Below are 15,414 nucleotides of genomic sequence, written 5' to 3' on the forward strand. Positions count from 1 at the left end.
GTCCCTCAATGTGGTATCTTCCTTCCAGAGACTGCTAAAGAGTTTGGTGCCATTCTAAATTGGTGCCACTTAGCTCTAGTGCTGTCTGTGCTCTAACACCAAGGAAGCAATCATTATCCTTTTCCAGTAAAATATTTTTTTTAAAAAGTTCCCTGCACATCAAAAACAGAAATAACACACATCACATATACCACCAATAGAAATAAATATACAAGTATGGTCACTTAAAAACAATAGTATAGTAACCTAAGTCACATTCCAATTTTATTATTCAAACCATCTCAATCTTCCCTCTCTTCCCTCCCCTTTTTCTATCTCAGGTGGCTATTCCACCTCTACCTCCTTCTCTACCTCTCATTCTACTCTCACTCCTTCCTCTCCTTTCTCACTTCCTCTTACGCCCTCTAAATCCTGCCCTGAGAGGATACTTTCAATTAGAAATATTTTTTCTTATTATATTTCTCCCCACTAAAAAAGAACATACTTCATATAAGCCAACTTAGTAAACATATACTGTATCGTGTAACAATGGGACAAACCTAATAATAAAAAATATATAAAAATCCCAACAATTAAAAACCATACAGCACATACATACCAAACATGAAATATAAAAAGCCTAGGGGAGATGTCTTAGTTCCCCCATGCCTGGAGATACAGGTGGGTCTTGAGTAACTTGCGAAAGACAAGGAGGGTGGGGGCCATTCTAATCTCCGAGGGGAAGTTGATTCCAGAGGGCTGGGGCTGCCACAGAGAAGACTCTTCCCCTGGGGCCCACCAAACAACATTGTTTGGTCAACGGGACCCGGAGAAGGCCAACTCTGTGGGACCTTATTGGCCGCTGGGATTTGTGCGATAGAAGGCGGTTCCGAAGGTATTCTGTTCCAATGCCATGAACGGCTTTAAAGGTCATTACCAACACTTTGAATTGTGACTGGAAACTGATCGGCAGCCAGTGCAGAGCACGGAGTGTTGTGGAAACGTGGGTGAATCTGGGAAGCCCCACGATAGCTCTCGCGGCCATATTCTGCATGATCTGAAGTTTCCGAACACTTTCAAAGGTAGCCCCATGTAGAGAGCGTTGCAGTAATCGAACCTCGAGGTGATGAGGGCATGAGCGACTGTGAGCAATGACTCCCGGTCCAAGTAGGGCCGCAACTGGTGCACCAGGCGAACCTGGGCAAACGCCCTCCTCGCTACAGCTGAAAGATGATGTTCCAATGTTAGCTGTGGATTGAGGAGCATGCCCAACTTGCGAACCCTCTCTGAGGGGGTCAATAATCCCCCCCCAGGGTAATGGATGGACACATGGAATTGTCCTTGGGAGGCAAAACCCACAGCCACTCCGTCTTGTCTGGATTGAGTTTGAGCTTGTTGACACCCATCCAGACCCCAACAGCCTCCAGGAACCAGCACATCACTACCACTGCTTCGTTGACTGGACATGGGATGGAGATGTACAACTGGGTATTATCATCATATTGATGATACCTCACCCCAATCCCCTGGGATGATCTCACCCAGCGGTTTCATGTAGATATTAAATAGCAGGGGGGAGAGGACCGACCCCTGAGGCACCCCACAAGGGAGAGACCTAGAGGTCGACCTCTGACCCCCTACTAACACCAACTGCGACCAACCGGAGAGGTAGGAGGAGAACCCCTGAAGAACAGTGCCTCCAAATTCCCAACCCCTCCAGCCGGCGCAGAAGGATACCATGGTCGATGGTATCAAAAGCCACTGAGAGGTCAAGAAGCACCAGGACAGAGGACAAGCCCATGTCCCGGACCCGCCAGAGATCATCCATCAATGCAACCAAAGCAGTTTCCGTGCTGTAGCCGGGTCTGAAACCTGGCTGTTGAGGGCCTAGATAATCGGCTTCTTCCAAAAGACCGCTGGAGTTGGAGCGCCACCACCTTCTCAACAACCTTCCCCATAAAGGGAAGGTTGGAGACTGGACGGTAGTTGTTGAGCATGGCTGGGTCCAGGGAAGGCTTCTTGAGGAGGGGGCACACAAGTGCCTCCTTATAAGGAGCCGGGAAGGACCCCCTCCCCAAGGAGGTGTTGACAATCTCCTGGACCCAGCTCCGTGTCACCTCTCGGCTGGCCGAAACCAACCAAGAGGGACACGGATCCAGTAAACAGGTGGCGGAGCTCACAGCTCCAACAGCCTTGTCCACTTCATCAGGTGTCACCAAGTTAAACTCCTCCCAGACGGCTGGGCAAAGACATTTAGCCCCAGTCACCTTGACTGACTGTCAGCTGATACTGCTATACAATTGGAGTCAAGGTCCGCCCGGATCCGAGCGACTTTATCAGCGAAAAATGCGTTAAAATCCTTGGCACTACTCTGCAAGGGCTCCCCAACTCCCCCCTGGTTAAGAAGGGAGCGGGTTACCCTAAACAGAGTGGCCGGGCGGGATTCCGCTGATGCAATCAAGGCGGCATGATACACGCATCTTGCCACCTTGAGCGCCACTTTGTAAGTCTTAATATGAGCTCTTACAAGTGTTCGATCGGATTCGGACTTACTCTTCCTCCATCGCTTCTCTAGATGTCTCTTCTGGCATTTCAACTCCCGGAGCTCCTCGTTGAACCATGGAGCTCTACGGGGTCTAGTGCCGCAGAGAGGTTGCAACGGCGCAATTTGGTCAAGGGCCTCCACTGCAGCCTTGTTCCAGGCCTCAGCCAGAGACTCTGCCGAACTGTGGACGAGTGCATCTGGAAAAGCCCCAAGCACCTTCTGAATCCATCAGGCGCCTGGGGCGGAACAACTTAATCAGTTCTGCCTCCCTGCGGTGGAGGATTGGTGCCCACAGGGAGGCATATACAGGAGTTGCATCTCTTTGATGTGTGAGGGCCGTCTCTCAATATTATTTGAGGGTGTCTCACCAGAGCATGCAGATAAACACTGCAGTAGGATTTCATTGGTTGCTTTGGGTCCTACATCTGATTCCACAAATTGTAGGATTCTGAAGGTTCAATAGAATAGAGGAATTTTCTCTCCCCCCCCTTTTTTTTTTAAAAAAACCCCCCTATTTCCATTCTCAACCAGCAGAGGTCACACTCTACCTGCAAACATTCAAGGTGAGTGAGGAAGGGAAGGAGCAAGGAGACCAAATTGGCCAGTAGCTCTTTCCCCATAGGTGGAGCTCAGAGGAGAGGCTGGTTTGACCCTGAGGACACCTTTTCTATTATTATACAGTGGTAGAAGTGGCATATTGAACACTAGGGATAACCAGGGAATAAAGAGGATTTTTTAAAAAATCCTCTGACAATCAGCAAAGGTCACACACCAACCACAAATTTTTATTTTCCCCCTAGAAACTGGTAACGGCAGATAAGCTAAGTAATATTAGGCCAATCACACAATTCAGAAGTGACAAATGTCAACAGCCATCCTTCCTCCTCTCCCCTGGGGAAAAACTACATATTGGGAAAGGCACATATCTGTTCAAAAAAGGGAATTCCTCCCATATTTATTTATTTATTCATTTGTCCAATACATAAATACATAGGAAGAAAAATAGACGGGGGTTTTGAGCATGCGCCAGTGAGTGATGACGCTCTGCTGAACGCTCTTCAAATGAGAAAGTAAACATTGGATTTTAAAACCCTGTCGAACCAACCTAAGTCTCAAATAAATTGAACTAAGCAATAAAGCCATAAATTTGGAACCCGGAGATACCTTGGGCTAACTGAAGGAGAGAGAAACAACCTGGAAACAGTCTGCTTTCCACTCGAAACTGTGAGTAAACAACAAAGCTAAGAGGAGAGATGGCGGACAAAATGGGGGAGGAACTCACAGGGAGAATGGATGCCTTGGTAAAAGCTTTTCTTGTGGTCGGTCAGCAATTAAAAGAAATGCAAGACGTGGTTACTAAGACCGCAATTGATTTAGAAACAGTGAAAACAGAGCAAAAAGCCCAAGGTGACAGGGTTTCCAAACTGGAAGAAGAAAGAGAACAAAATCGTCAACGTACAAGTATGTTAGAAGACAGATTGAGAAGGGCAAATTTACGCCTGAGAGGCTTCAAAGCTGATTTTGCTGATAGCAGAAACATGATCCCAAATATCCAGCAGTGGTTTAAGGAGAATAAAATTGAAGTGTTGGACCATGAAATAGAGAGAGCGCACTGGGTTTTTGGAGCTAGAAGAGACCCAAATCAACGAGACATTTTAATTAAATTCCTCTCAGAAAGAATGGCTGAAAAAGTTTATAAAGAATTAAGAAAAATTACCAACCTCACTTCCAAGGGAGCCCCGATTCGGGTGTTAAAAGATTTGTCAGTGTCAACCCTACAATTAAGAAGTCAAATGCGCCCAATAACGGAGGCCCTGTTTAAAGGAAATATGCGTTTCAGTTGGCAGTATCCCGCCATCGTTGTTGTGTTTCATGAAGGGAGGTGGCATCGAGCAAAAACATTCCAAGAAGGAAAAGAAATGCTGGCGAAACTCGGCTTGAATCCAGATTTACAGCAACAGGCAGGAAGAGCTACAGAAGTGCTGGAAGAAGGGGGAGCAGCAGGAGAAGGGGGGAGTAAAGATTTTATGGAACTTTTACAATCAACATTCCTCGGCAAACAAGCTCTTTTGGAGAAGGAGAAAGAAGCACCGGAATCTTCTAAGATGGAAGCAAGAGTCACGAGGCAAAAAAAGAAATGAAATGCTTGTAAAAATCTCTGTCTTAAACTGTTTTAATTGTTTTATATATTAAGGGGAAAAGTTGATGTCTGTTTCAATTTAATATCTGCTTTAACCTAAATAAATTGAGGGAGACTTGGGGAGGGGAGTGTGGGGTTTTATTTCCAACTTTAAAAGGGTGTTTGGGGGGGCACTAGCTTCGGTGGAACCATGCCCCCTTATGGTGCCTAGCCAAAGCAGCGGATTTTTTTCCCGCTTTTCTCTCCTTGTGAGAGAGATTCGGGGGGAGGCACCTGGGTGGGGAGAACTTTCAATAAAAATGAAAAAATTAATAGAACTCTGGGTTGCAAGAGGGAGAAAGGTTAAATGGAAATATTATGGGTGATCGAACAATTATGACGTTGAATATAAATGGTTTGGCATCGCATGGGAAAAGGTATAGACTATTGAAATTAGCGAAAGAAAACCACGTGGATTTTTTATTCCTTACTGAAACTCATAAGGGAAGGAAAAAACGGATAAACTGATTGAGAGTAAAGAATGGGAATATATTTTTGAGAGTAGAGGAAAAACAAACAGTAAAGGAGTGGCCATATTAATAAATCAAAGAAATGTTTTTCAGGTGATACAAACAAAAGGGGATAAAGAAGGAAGATTTTTATTTGTAAAAGGAAAAATGAATCAAAAAATGATAATGTTAGAGGTAATATATGCTCCAAATGTAAATGCTAAACAATTTATTATGAATGCAAAACGTAAACTGGATGTATTTTCAGAGGGGATGGTGATATTTGCTGGGGATTTCAATGTAGAAATAACAGCTAATAACAAAGAAAAGAAGCAATTAAATTTGAATAAGTTAAATATGATAGATTTACACGCTGATAATTCAAATAGAGGGACATACTACTCAGCAAGACACAACAAGTTTAGCTGTATTGATTATATATTCATGAACAAAACGGGAAATATTCAAGTTAAAAAGGCAGAAATCAAAAGTAATTGGATATCTGATCATGCAGCTATAACGGCAGTTATAAAGATAGACCCTACTATTAGACAAAGAATTTGGAGATATAATACAATTGTCTCAGTAAGTGAAGAAAATAAGGAAAAAATACAGAAAGATATTCAGGAATTTTATGAAATAAATCAAAATGATGGGATGAGACAATCAGTTATCTGGGACACGAAGAAGGCAGTTATTAGGGGTAATCTAATTAGTATGGAGTCTCATATCAGAAAAAGTTGGGGGATGGAAAGGGAAAAAAGAATAAGGGAAATAGAATCAATAAGAGAAAATTTGAGAATAACCAGAAATAAAGAATGGAATGACTTGTTAAAACTTAAACAAAGACAATTAAAGGACATAGAGGAAGAAAACTGGAATAATATGAGAATAGCAGTGAAACAGAGAATTGAAATATGGGGGGGGGGGAAATCAGCATTACAAATGGCGAAATACCTTAAAAAAAGAAAAGAAAAATTAATAATAAATGGTTTGAAGGATAAGGATGGAGTAATGAAATATGGTAACAGAGAATTAGAAAGCATAATAAGAGAATTGCATGCAAAACTATATGAGAAAGAACATGTTATGTTACAAGAAATAGAAGTTAAAGAAAGGCTGAATGAGGAAGAAAGACAAATGTTAAATGCAAATATAACAAGGGACGAAATAATCAAAGTGGTAAAAGGGTTAAAACCCGGTAAAGCACCAGGCCCCGATGGGTTTACAGGAGAATATTATAAAACATATATAGAAATTCTATTACCGCATTTGGAGAAACTGTATAACAATATCCTCATAACATTAGATGTTCCACAAACATGGAAGGTGTCTGAAATTGTAACAATTCCTAAACCAGGTCGAGATTTAAAAGAACCTGGTTCCTACCGCCCAATTAGTCTGCTAAATCAAGATTATAAAATTTTTATGAAAATTTTAGCAAATAGGTTGGAAAATATATTGCCAAGGATAATTGGGAAAGACCAGTATGGTTTTATAAAAGGGAGAAGAATATATGAGCCAATTAGAAATATAGTGAATGTGCTGCACCATGCTACCAAAACTAAAAGGGAAATGGGATTACTAAAGTTAGATGTTTACAAAGCCTTTGACAAAATAAATCATGAGTATTTGTTCCAATTATGCAATACTTTGAATATGGGGAAAGGGTTTTGTCAAATAATAAAAGAAATATATAAGGATAATACAGCCTACATCAGAGTGAACGAGAATAGAACGGAGAAGATAGAAATAAATAATGGGACCAAGCAGGGATGCCCCCTATCCCCAATGCTTTTTGCAATGGCAATTGAAATATTGGCAAACAAAATTAGAAAAGATACACAATGGAAGAGATATCAAATAGGAAGCATGGAATTAAAATTAAATTTATTTGCAGACGATGCTATAATAGTTACAGAAACACCAATAGATATGATTAAAAGAATGATCACAATACTTCAGGAGTTTAAAAACCAATCAGGGTTAAGAGTGAATATGGAAAAATCAGAAATCATTTGTTCAAATACAGGGCCTAAAGAACAAATTGAAATACGGAAGGTATTGGGTTTAAAATTGGGTAGCAAGAAAATGAAATATTTAGGAGTATGGTTATTAAAGAATCCGAAAAAAATGGTGGAATTTAACTATAATTTAATATGGGAAAAAATTCAGAAACAAATTAAGAACTGGAGAAATAAAAATCTGAGAAGATTGGCTAAAGTAAGAGCTTTAAAGATGATGATTATTCCAAAAATGCTATATATTTTACAGGTAATGCATGGAACCTTGCCAATAAGAAAGATAAGAGAATGGGATACTAAATTGAATGTGTGGATAGAAGGTAGTAAAAGACCAAGGATTAAAAAAAAAATGGCTGATAGCAACGGAGGACGAGGGAGGTTGGGAAAATCCAAGCCTGGAGTATTATAGGGACGCATATCATATTGATAGGCTAATGGAATTACAATTATTAGAGGAAAAACCGTGGGTAGAATTAGAGAAAGAAATTAATGATATTAAGAACCAGGAATTATTATTTAGGAAATGGAATAAGGTAGAAATAAATAGACTATTAGATCCTACTAAAGCGATAATAGAGAGTTGGATGAAATGGCAAGATAAATTGAAAATGACAAACTCTAAGTTAGCAACGCTGCATGTGATAAATACAAAGAAAGAAAGTAACCTCACAAAGATAATATGGGAACTAAGGAGGAAAGGGATACAGAGACTAGAACAGTTATATGAAAGGGACGGAAGAATCAATAGAAATGAAATAGAGAGGTGTCTGGGACAACAAAACTGGTTACAAATTAATGCGATAAGTACATATTTAAGTAAAAGGGAAAACAAAGAAATATTTATGAGACAAGAAACAAATTTAGAAAAGATATTAAGGGACAAGTGTAAGAATATAAAAGCACAAACAGGTAATATATATAGAGAATTATTACAAGTGGAAGAACAAGTAGTAAAAGGATTGACAAGATATTGGCAGGACGAATTAGAAATTGATGAATGGGATATGGAAGGTATAATTGAAAATATTAAAAAAATTAAAAATACAAGAATAAGAGAGATGAGAAGAAAAATATTACATAAATGGTATTATACACCAGTACAATTAGCACGTTTTCAAATAACGAAGAAAGGAAATTGTTGGCATGGGTGCAAGGAAAAAGGAGTATTTATGCATATGTTTTGGGAATGTAATAAAGTTCAAAAATTTTGGAAACAAATACAAGTGGAAGTGAACAAAATTACAAATGGTAATTGGAAAATAACCAAGGAAGCAGCATTATTGATAAAAATAGTGAGGTAAAAGAATATGAAGAAATCAAAATTGCAGCGATAGAAAGTGCCCAAGCAACTATAGTGCTTGGGTGGAAAGATGACAATAAATGGACGATAAAAAATTGGTGCAAATATATGGTGGATCACATTCACTATGAAATTATGGAAATTAGACTACATAATTATAATGAAGGGAAATTAGCAGCAACAATGAGGCGGTGGGAAAAGGTAAAAAATTATATATTAACATCAGTAAGCGATGCAAATGTAAGAAATAAAATTCAATCACTCTATAAAGAATGAACAATGTAACCCAGAGACAAAGCATATGAAGGACAAAAATTGATTCTTCCCTGGTGAAGGGGTTTTTTTCTGTATGGTGATGGTACATTTATGTTTTCTGTTTTGTTTTTTGTTAAATTTTTTTAAAAAAACCAATAAAAAACTATATTAAAAAAAAGGAAGAAAAATAGACATGTGATAATATAAAAGAGGGTGAAAGTGAACTTAGAGGAGAGGATATATGAAAGGAAGAGAATATATAAAATGGGTGAAAGAAAGGAAAGACAATTGGACAGGGGATGAAAGGCACACCGGTGCACTTTTGTACGCCCCTTACTGGCCTCTTAGAAACCTGGAGAGGTCAATCGTGGAGAGTCTAAGGGAGAAGTGTTGGGGGTTAGGGGTTGACACAATTCAGTCCGGTAATGAGTTCCACGCTTCGATAACTCGATTGTTGAAATCATATTTTTTACAGTCAAGTTTGGCGCGGTTCGTATTAAGTTTGAATCTGTTGCGTGCTCTTATGTTATTGTGGTTGAAGCTGAAGTAGTCATTGACTGGTAGGACGTTGCAGCATATGATCTTGTGGGCAATACTCAGATCGTGTTTTAGGCACCGTAGTTCTAGGCTTTCTAGGCCCAGGATTGTTAGTCTATTTTTGTAGGATATTCTGTTTCAAGTGGAGGAGTGAAGGGCTCTTCTGGTGAAATATCTTTGGACATTTTCAAGGGTGTTGATGTCTGAGATGTGGTATGGGTTTCATATTGTCTGGTAGCCAGACCCAGAGTATAGAAGCCACATAGCATTCCCTGGAGATCATCCACCACAATGACAGACAGCAGAAGTCAATTCCTTGGGTGTTGAAAGCATCTTCCTCCAGCATCACTTTCTGGACATGTTCTGACAGGAAGGATGACAACCATTGAAGAAGGGTGTCTCCAAGGGGTGTTTCTGCAAAATTTCACCAAACCCCTTTTCTCCAGCTGCATGGAGCCCTGGAAGAGGACAAATTATCATTCACAGTAATTATCACAATCCCAGACTTTGAGACATCTACTACTGCTATTTTTACAGTCTCTGCCTTTGATATGTCAGACTGAAGCAACATGGAATGGATCTTGCATCAGGCAAAAATATAAGCCTCTACTCATGCTGAATAGTTTGCACAGGATTTAGGACACAGGCAGGGGCTGTGTTTCTGTGTTTCTCTTTTTTGGATGAAGTTCAAAATTGTTTCTGTTTGAAAAAGAAAAGACCCTGGATATTCCATTTTCTGACAGTGCTTTGAAATCTTCTAACTCTTCTTTGGAAACAGGTTACTGATTCAGCTCCATGAATTATGGGACTCCTGCTTATACTTTCGATGCTAGTGGTGTCCCAGTCAGTCTCTGGGAAGCTGAGAGTAAAGTGCCCACTGAATATGGTCCAACTGGATAGGGAAAGACCATGGAGCTACTTCAGACCAGGAGACCATCTCATCAGTATAGTCACCAGTGCAGTAACACAAAACCAGAAAATGTTGTTTTTCAACCAGCTTCCTTATAATCAGTCTTACTTGTAAGTTATTCAGAGTGATGAAATTGTATTCCTTCTGTTTATGCTTCTAACATTCTCATTCTTATCTCCTTATCCTGTTTATTCCTATATTACAGAAAGTAATTAATTTTTGTTGTTTGGTCATATTTTCATGGGTTTCCTGTCGTATCTTATTTAGTGGAAGGGACACAAATATAAAGATGGAGCAGTCCACATTATTTTGCTCTCCAAGTCTGATCTAGAATTTATCACTTAAATAATGACTTTTGTTTAACAATAAATAAATTGAAATAATTGAACACGGGGGGGGGGGAAAACATTTATGTGCAAAATAAACCAATATACATCAATTTTTCCAGTTCAATTTTCATATCATTATGTTCAGAAATGTTCAAGCTACCAATCCTATACCGGTTTAGTAAAATAGAACGCATTTTGCAAGCAAAACTATACATAAATTGAAAAACAATTCACAAAAATGGGGGGGGCACATTTTATCAGCAAAATAAACCAATAAGCATTAACTTTTTCATTTCAATTTTCATTTCAATGTGTGCAGAAATGTTCAAACTTGTTTCCAAGTGAAAAAAGCTTTCAAAAAGACCAAATATAAGTACCTAAAATGATCAATTTGTGGTCCGGGTCAAATAGACCCAGGAACATAACATTAGGGTGTTTTTTTGAACAGCACAGCAGGGTTAAAGTAGTGATCGCTGTAGTTAACCCCGCCCAGGCTCATTTCCATATTTTTATAATTGCTCATTGATATTCAATGTCTGATCTTTATAGGAATAGAGGATGACTTGTTTTTAAAATGTGTTTTCTGGGTCACTTATGAAATACCCTCTTCCTTTTATGATGGTTGTACTATAAAAAGGAACCATTTTGAAGGCTGGATACTGTACTGATGAAAATTTCTGCTGCTATAAATAATAGACTTATTTGTGATTCTTATCTGCTTCCCAATTTCCTCAGTATTTACAAATATTAAATGTTGATGGGTGACTATCATTTGCCTCTTGTTTTTGATAATTATTGGCTTCAGACTCAATAGTCATGTGTTGATAAAGAGGATAAAATTGGAAAAATTGTAATGTATTACTGCTGTTGATAATGCTTGTATTAACCAAAGCATTTTTTTTTACAGTAGTACACCTTATACCTCCAAAGGAATAGAATGTTTTATTTTCACCATTCAAGAGACCAACAAGTATATACAGCTCCTGTGCAATCTTACACTTGGCTATAATATCCATGACAACTATTTGAAAACCCGTGGCACTTCAGAAGTCTTGCTGGAGATGCTCTCTGATGGAGAAGCCAATGTTCCCAACTACAGCTGTGGAAGGAAAGACAATATTTTGGCTTTTCTTGATGCAGCTGACAGGGAGATTTCCATCCAGATGTCAACATTAGTAGGCCCCTATAAATTCCCACAGGTGTGTGTGTGTGTGTGTGTGTGTGTATTTCTCTATATAGTAAATTGAGTGGGATGATAATGGGTGCCTGATTGATCCAACCATATCTTCTCTATGGAATTCAAGATCTGCTTTTCACTATGTCCATTGAAGGTGTGGTAGCTGGGAACTGGGATACACATTAGGATGGAAGTATGTATCAAACCAGTCATATCCTCTCATGATAGCATATTGCTCTGGGATTTAATAGAATAGAACAGAATAGAATTTTTATTGGCCAAGTGTGATTGTACACACAAGGAATTTGTCTTGGTGCCTATGCTCTCAGCATACATAAAATAAAATATACATTTGTCAAGAATCATGTGGTACAACACTTAATGATTGTAATAGGGGTCAAATAAGCAATGAAGAAGCAATATTAATAAAAATCTTAGGATATAAGCAACAAGTTATAGTCATACAGTCAACATGGGAGGAAGTGGGTGATAGAAATGATGAGAAAAAACTAGTAGAATAGAAGTGAATAGAAGCCACTCTTTGGAAAATGGACTCAAGATTCACAAGGATCTTGACAGACCTGTGCACTGGGCCCTATCCAATCAAATGTAATTCAGTGGTGAGAAAAGTAAGGTTTTATTCCTAGATGAGAAATACTAAATGCACAGTTACATAATATTTGATACCTGGCTGAGCAGTATCAACTGTTAGAGAAAACTAGGTGTTCTACTGGATTATGTCACCAATATGTTTCAGCTGCCAAAAAAACCATTGCAGACCTAGGCTGCATCAATAGAAGGTTGGGATCAAATTGATAAAGAATATTTATAGCTCAGTGTTGGAATGAGGGTTTCTTGTTGCATTCTATGCTTGGTTATTTTGCAAATGTTTCATTACCCAAATTAGACAAGATCACCAGCCTACTAAGGAATGTGGGTATGCTCTGAATTTTATCTTCTAATGACTTACCTGGTAAGCACTGGTGGGAATGGTATTGGAGGGTTTTTAGTGGGCTTTTTAATGTTAATTTGTTTGGCAGTTCTTTGATTGGAACGTTGTTTATGTCTTGATTGTTGGTCTGATGTTAATCAACATCAACTAATCAACATTGTGTTAATCAACATCAATTAACTTCATTAATTATTGATGCAAAATGAAAGCTAGGAAAATGAAAAAAATTCCAAAATTTTGTCTGTTAGAACAGACAAAATTTCAACTAAAGACCTCTCAGCTTATATAACTGACAAATTATATGAGGAACTACGTCTCCCTGTCTCTTATACAACTGGAGAAGAAAGTAAAAAGATGGGTATACAAAGAATCTGAGATATAGAAGGAGAGAATGATGTAGCAATCTTCCAAAATGAAATATAACATAGCCCTTTGTTGGAACAAAGTACTTCAGTTAACATCTGTACATGGGAGTCTAATTGCATTAAATTGTAGTGCTGATCAAGAAATATGATTTGCACTTGTAAGATGTTTATCAAAACAAAGTTGGACTTATTAAAAACTCATATTTTGGAATTCACTTCTTCATTGCTTTTCCAGATCAGTCATAGAATTGCTTCAGAGACTCTGAGTGATAAAAATAAATTCCCTTTTTTCCACCGGATGCTCCTCAAAGAAGGGTTTCAGTATTCAGCAATTGTCCGAGTGCTCCTGCACTTCAGATGGACCTTGATTGGTCTCCTTGCTCCAGACACAGAGGAGGGAGATAATTTCCTCAGGACTTTTCCTCATTTGCTTTTCAGGAATGGAATTTGTGTCGTTATATCACAACAATTCTCAATGAGTGGATCTTTAGCACCCTTCAGGGATTCCAGCTTTTCTCAGTGGAAACAAGTCAATGTCTTTGTTCACTTCACAGAACACATTATCGTTTCAAGCACATTTCACATTTTTCATCTAACACTTGACACTTTGTCAGGGCCCATTAGAGAGAAAATCTGGATCACCACAACTTTTGGAAGCTATATAATGCCCCATCTTGGATACCACAAATACATCCATAGTATCTGGAGCTTTGAATTTATACAAAAAATAAGCCCAAAATATGGTGCTTTTGAACCCTTTTCCTTTGTAGATTTTCAGTATGAAGACAAGAACTTTCACTGTTCTTTTTCAAAGCATGTTTATTCTGTCAAAGGCCAGAAAAGATGCACCCAAAAATCTCCAGTGGAGACCGAAGATGAATTGAATGGGATGTTGGTTGAAAATAGTGACTCTGTTTACATTATCTTTATGACACTGACCCACATCTTGAAGTCTGCATATTTGTCCAGATCCTGGAGAAGGAAGGAAGCCCAAGAGACACTAAAGGCTCCAAGGCTGCAACCGTGGCAGGTATGGGGTCTCAACAAGGGTCCAACAAACCACATTCTTCTGGAGAAGGAATCCATTAGAGAAAGAGGGAAATCATATCAACCTCCTTGTGCTACAAAAAGTCAACAGATTGGGGCAATCTAGTTGCTTGAGGGATAATTTACCAAGGAGCTGGTACCAGATATATTATGATATTTAATATTTCTAATTTTAAAAGAGTAATTGCACTATTCCTGAATGCAGAGTTTGTGATTAGCACCTGAGAACAATTGGTGGCCTGAGTCTTAGCTGGGTACTATTTTCCCAGTGCGAATGGCTCGTGATGATGTTTGTCCATCGTGTTCGAAGAGGACCTTGGCATCTAATGGGTTGTGGGCTGTACACAATGTGTCCAGAGGTGGCTGGTAAAGCTTATAAAGGTATGAAATGTTTTGCCACATGTTGGGCAGACATGTGTGGGCACCATTGTCAAAGCATTTGCAGCTCTGGCTTTGCGGAGTGCTTGCTTCTCTTCTGCTATGAATGTTCTTCTGACCTCAGATGTCTGGCAGGCTTGGTGGATCAGCATGTGCCATTTTGATCGATCTTGTGCCAGAGTTTCCCAGGAGGTGGTGTCAATATCGAGGGTCTTGAAAGAGGCTTTCAACATGTCTTTTTAACTGCAAAGCCAACTCCAGATTCACAGCTTTCATTATTGCTGCGCCCATACCAGAAGAATGTATAACCACCCTCTCTTTCTGTGAGCTGGCCTTTGTTGGCTAGAGGAGTTTTACACAGGGCTGCAATATCATTGTTAAATCTTCTGAGCTCTCTGGAGACTAGGACTGTTCTTTCTGATCGATTTGTTAAGGCAGTGATGGTGAACCTTTTCTCCCTCAGGTGCTCAAAGAACGTGTGCACATGCTATCATGCATGTGTGAGTGCCCACACCCATAATTCAATGTGTGGGGAGGGCGAAAACAACTCCCCTCACCCCCTGGATGCCATCTGGAGGCCAGAAATGGCCTGTTTCCCAACTTCTGGAGGGTCCAGTAGATTCATGTTTTACCCTCCTCAGGTTCCAAAAGCTTCCCTGGAGCTGGGGGAGGGTAAAAACACCCTTTCCCATCCACCCATAGGCCAAATATGTCCTCCCAGAGCATCTGTGTGAGCCAAAAACCAGCTGGCTGGTATACACATACACATTGGAGGTGAGTTAGGGCAACAGCTCATGTGCCAGTAAATATGGCTCTGCATGCCATCTGTGGTGCCTGTGCCATAGATTCGCCATCACTGTGTGGTCATGCCATCACTTTCTGGTTGTGGCTGGTGCCACACCTGAAACCCGGCTGGGCACATTTCTGAGAGAGGAACTCCTCCATCTGGGCCCAGCCAGGTCTCAGTAACACATGCCATGTCTGCCTC

Source organism: Erythrolamprus reginae, chromosome 2, assembly GCF_031021105.1.
Source record: "Erythrolamprus reginae isolate rEryReg1 chromosome 2, rEryReg1.hap1, whole genome shotgun sequence".
NCBI classification, from domain to species: Eukaryota; Metazoa; Chordata; class Lepidosauria; order Squamata; family Dipsadidae; genus Erythrolamprus; species Erythrolamprus reginae.